Source organism: Myxocyprinus asiaticus, chromosome 11 (assembly GCF_019703515.2).
Source record: "Myxocyprinus asiaticus isolate MX2 ecotype Aquarium Trade chromosome 11, UBuf_Myxa_2, whole genome shotgun sequence".
Lineage (NCBI taxonomy): Eukaryota > Metazoa > Chordata > Actinopteri > Cypriniformes > Catostomidae > Myxocyprinus > Myxocyprinus asiaticus.
The window spans coordinates 47,995,401-48,001,400 of NC_059354.1; positions in this window are offsets into that span (position 1 = coordinate 47,995,401).

A 6,000-nucleotide genomic window follows, 5' to 3' on the forward strand; every position below is an offset into this window, starting at 1 on the left:
GACGTTAAAAAAGCATTTTACAAAAGGTGTGTGTGAGGGTTGAGAATTGTTCCGCTGTATTTAACATTCACACACAATGCTGCGAGAAAGTGGCAATTGCTTATCTCCATGGCGATCGATAATGGCTACAGGTTTAGTTCGCCGAGCGCGTGTCTCTAATGCGGAGAGGATGTCATTATTATTTTCTGTCTCCTAATGATGGTCATTATGCACAGCCGCTGATTGAATTCCATTTGTTACCTGCGTTTGAGGCTGAGTAGAATAATTACCATTTAAGTGTCTCCATTAAAATTCATACACGAAGACCTCCTGTTAAAAATAACTAAAGTATTCTTTGAATGTGAAATGAATTGCATTTCAGCCCAGCCCTGATTTAAATACTTGATTAAAGAATGGGGCCGGCTGCATGGATTGTGATTCCTTAGAATGATGCTCGATGAAACAACTTGTAGCTCTTGTATTCTGCATTCTTATTTAATATTTAATTCAAATGGATCTGCTGCTGGTAAAACACAATCAATATCCGGCTCTCTGTCGAAATTACATTTTCAACCTCTCGTGCCTCATTCAAAACAAACATTGTTTTTCATTATGCTGAACATTGTCCAAAAACCCTGTTTGTTTGTGGTCAATTCTCTGTGCCGTTTCAATTCAATATATGAACATGTTGATTTAAACGAGTGTGCTTCTTCACAAATACAGTACAATATACAGTACAATGTTCTTTGACACTATTGAACACTCGACACCATTATTATAGAAATTAAAAGTTTAAATTCTGACTGGACGAGCCATGCTCGAAACCCATTGTAAAATACAAATAAATTCATGTGATCACACATTCTAATGCACCAGTTAATGAACTATATTACTTGGCAGAAAGATAAAAGCCAATCAATTTAAAGGTATAGTTTGCCATTTTTCTATGACAAACTACTTCCTCAAATCCCATCTTAATTTGCAGAGACAGGTATAAGCCATTTATAGCTTGATTACCCCAAAAAGTGTGAACAATTTGTAGATATCAGAACATTGCTCTGTTTCTTAGACCATCCTGACCGGCTTGACACAGCAACATTGAGCACGTTTACATGCACGTTCTTACACCATTTATGCTTATAATAAGCCAAATAGGCCGATGATGTGTGTGGTCATGAGAATGCAATAAACGGTGTTCCGTTGTTGGTGTAAGGTTATAAACAGCGTAAGAATAAATGGTGGACAAGGGTAGATTTTTGCCCATTATGCCAATTTCGCTTGGCATGTAAACACCTTAACCAGTGTTCTTTCCAGCTTATCCCATGTACGCATGTGTTGAGCGCATGCCTCTTCACGGTTTGATGTCAAAAGCAGAGAATTTATGTGATTATGTCATGTAAACACGGATTTCTTGCTTTGTCAGATTTTGTAAATAAGCTGATTTTTGGAAGGGGGCCTGGGTAGCTCAACGAGTATTGACGCTGACTACCACCCCTGGAGTCGCTAGTTTGAATCCAGGGCGTGCTGAGTGACTCCAGTCAGGCTTCCTAAGCAACCAATTGGCCCGGTTGCTAGGGAGGGTAGAGTCACATGAGTTAACATCCTCGTGGTCGCTATAATGTGGTTCTCGCTCTCGGTGGGGTGCGTGGTGAGTTGTGCGTGGATGCTGCGGAGAATAGCGTGAAGCCTCCACACGTTCTACGTCTCTGCTTTAACACGCTCAACAAGCCACGTGATAAGATGCGCGACCTCCGGAGGTCGCATTTGTCGGCCGCATACGTCATCGAGGCTGTCTCGTTTCAGAAAAGCGAGTAGGACACTTCGAATGCAGCCTTCAAATGAGACCTTCTTTAATGGGAATTTGGAGGATGCATGAGATGTATCCTTCATGGGCACTCACAACCCACAATTCTTTGCTTCAGCGGAAATGTCTAAAAAAATGTGATGCCAATTTGCCCGTAACTATGATGTTCAAACGCAAGTAATGTTAATTCCCAAGCTGAAGTACCTCAGTAGATGGGTGCAGAGTATATAATATATATCATTATATTAATATATAATTAAAATAAAGTATTAGACTAAAAGTACACCTGTAAAATCTATTTTCTTTTCTCTTTACATCATTATAACTCTCGTAAAATGTACCTCATATATTCCCTCCCAAAGGCACGTTGTTCCTTCTCACTCGAAGCACTTGCGTTTGTTAAAGAGTGGCGTACTGTCATAGCAACCATGTTACGTTCCGTTTCCGTTTGTCCTACGAAGGCCGTCTCGTTTAAACTAGGCTTGTTTAGAGGAGGACGCTCAGTATATTGCAGCCTTCAAAGGACGCATCCTACCCAGCATGCAGCCTTCGAAACAAGACACAGCCGAGGACACGTTCTTCCATTCAAAACAGCTTGATGGGGCTGTGTGTTACATTGATTTTACGTCACCCGCTTAGCGGCATGTGTAAGAACACTGTTAATCGTGGTCTCTTGCAAAGTCTTTGGAAACTTCTTTGTATTTTTTTGTCAATTGTGCCCATTCTGTCTCCTAAACAGCTGCCAGCTACAGTTCTATGCATCCATGTTTCTTTTCCTCTTCAATAGATATCTCAAGTACCAACAAAAACATGTCACTTCTCGTTTGTTGTTTTCCTGGAGCCCACTCCTACGTCCGTCCACCCAAGTGGAATTAACTGTGTTTGTGTTGCAGGTAAATAAGGCGTGCAGAGCCCTAATACAGCCATCACTCGGCTAAAGAGCCCAGCTGCGGCCGAGTGCCTCTCCCACCAAGCCTAGTAAAATGGAAGAGGGGGGTGGGAGCCATAGTGAGACCTAATCAATCACTGCCAGATTACGGCTAAAGCCACTTCGATACCCATTAAAGAAGGACAAATGCAGAATCGCAACTGAACAACTCCTAGTTTTAAGCCAACAGTGGGACTTCCTGGTTATTTATCAAAGTCAGTGCTGGTGAGCCAGCGCGACGGGCAGCACAATTGTCGTTCTCAGTAGAGAGGGAGCAGTGTTGAAAAGAGCCTGTTTATGCCCTCAGCTGTGGTGCTGTCACCCTGCTTTACTGTAAATTGCATTGCTTTTATTGTGAGATTTAGTAGCTTATCCTCAGTGGGTTCCATCCACTGATAGCTTGTCCCCATTAGGACGATAGCCGGAGACCATAAAGGGACTTGGCTACACATCATCATATAATGTGTAACCAAACCCCTCTCTTTTATTCTCGTTCTCCCCTTTCTTTCTATTTTTATTTATTTATTTTTTTTTCTGTTGGTGATTCCAACTTAAAGAAATAGTTCACCCAAAAATGAAAATTCTCTAATCATTTACTCACCCTCATGCCATCCCAAATCTTTATGACTTTCTTTCCTCAGCACTGTAGGTCTATATAATGCAAGTGAATGGTGACCAGAACTTTGAAGCCCCAAAAAGCATATAAAGGCAGCATAAAAGTAATCCTTACGTCTCCAGTGGTTAAATCCATGTCTTCAGATGTGATACGATAGGTGTGGGTGAGAAACGAATTAATATTAAGTCCTTTTTTTTTTTTTTTTTTTTACTATTTCTAATAAAACAGTGAGAAGGGAATTCACTAAGAATTAATTATAGCCAGTAAAAGCGCTGGTTATTTGCACGTGCTGTCTGAGCTGTTTTAGCACCCAATTCACTAAAGGAATTATGCAGGTCAGGCTACAGCGCAGATGCGCCCACAAATTCGCTTCTGAAAACTATTTGCATGCGCAGTTCCGATCTTGCAGGCCGATTCAGAGTGCTGTATAGCGGCAGATGTTGCAGACCACTGCGACCTGATACACCCTGCCGGGACTGCATCACTCAACCACTGTGATCAAGACACCTGAATCATCTCTTTAACATGCCAAAAGTGCCCTGGTATAACACTCTTCTCATCTTCATCATTTGATCATTATTTGATAAATTACTGCTGATACGATCGATAGAAAATGTACACAAACATCTCTTTTAAATTAAATTCCTTTTACCGCTTGCTCTAATCTAGCGATGTAAATTGCGGCATGCAATTTTTGTGAATAAAGCTTAATCTATATCAGCCTAATTTACGTAGAAATAAGGTGTGTTTGCTCATAGAGCAATAACAATGACTTGATTGACATACTCAAGCCATAGCACAATTTCAACATTGATTGCACCTGCTTAAACTAGATTGCGGGTGGTTAGATGCATGTACTAGATAAGACGTTCAAATGTCTTACTGAGTGAATGACTGAGGCAAGAAGAAACATTTGAACACCAGATTGAGAATCATATTTATATCAATAAACGGTGTCTGCTCAACTTATAAATAAAAGAACAATAAAAGAATGTGTATGTATTAATATTTCAGTTTGATATCTAAGAGAGGAGAGATACCCAGAGGAACGACGCTTAGCCATATGAAGAAGAAGCTGCCTGTCACGTTGTTAAGCCAATCAGGTCAGAGTAAACTGGTCAAGGAAAATTTGATTGGTTACTAGAAGCAGGTAGACCCGCCTTCCCCCTCACACTTGCAAAACTCTTTTCAGTGAGAAATTCAAGCCAAAAGTTTGAGCGCAACAAAAGGGAAGATGGAACAGTGTATATCGGACATTTAGGCCTATGCCACAAACACAAGTTATTTACACGTTTGCAGTAGTTTATTTTACACATACAGACTGATTCTACGTGGTCAATCCGTTTTGCTGTTCATTACACCCTTTAATATCACTGATTGCAGGTTTGCAATGTTTTTGACCATGTTTAGGCACATTAACAGTGTTAGAAGAATACAGACCACATTTATTTTGTGTTAATATGAAATTACAGATTCACAACACATGAATTACACTTATGCAAAGTATTAAAGTATTGCTAATATTTTTTTTCCTACGCTTGCAACTTGATTTACACCTTTATAAAAAGTTCTGTGCGCATGCTAAACAAATTTTGCTTGCAATTTGATTTACGCTTTCACAAATCTTACCCTGCACATGCAAATCATTTAGATACTAATTTACCTTCATACAATGACTTCTTATTTGTCAAGGAATATCAAGGAAAATTTGATTCCTCATGTCATGACCCCTTTAAGCAGAATGTTAGGGACTGAAAGCCTCAGTCACCATTCACCTTTATTGCTTTTTTTTTTACAATGAAAGTGAATGACTGTGGCTAACATTCTCCTTTTGCGTTCCACGGACGGTTCCATTAAGGTTTGGAAAGACATGAGGGTGAGTAAATGATGACATAAATTAAAATTTGAGGGGAAGTATCCATTTTAGCAGGTTGAGATTAAACATATCGCTTTGTGAGCAGAGCTTTTAGAGCTGGTATTGTTTGGCTTTTCTCCAAAGCATGTGTTTTCATCAAGAAAAAACAACAACAAAAAACTCATGAAATCTCTGCCAAGCCTGGTTGAAATGATGGAAGCTGACAGCAAAGTCTGCAGGCAGAAGGTTAAAAAACAGCACATCACGTGACTGGACAAAACCCCTAACCCCGGTTCTGAGCAGACAGACAATTTCACTGTGTATGTATGTGTGTGTGTGTGTGTGTGTGTGTGTGTGTGTGTGTGTGTGTGTGTGTGTGTGTGTGTGTGTGTGTGTGTGTGGGTCTGAGTAAACAACCTTTGAAACACATTCCTATCAAATTAGCCACTAATGCAGAGTCTACACTGCCCCAATCATTATTACTTAAATGGTTAATCAGTTGAAATCCATTTAGATAAATGGCTGTTGTTAATCACAAGAGAGATGTGGGACTGAAGTGAGGAAAAACACATTTAAGGTGTAACGTTATGTGTTTAAGGACTGTTTCAGCACCCTCTTTAATAAGTACTTGTGTAGCTCACACCAGAGCCAAACTTTACACAGTGAGGTATAAACCGTTATGGTGATGGTTTGTGCATATGATAATGGGGTGTAATTAACTGATGTTTATTGATGGACAATGAGAATGGGTTTGACAGGTTAACATATTTACATTTGGACATGCATGATTCAGAAGAACCAAACAAACAGCAATAAAA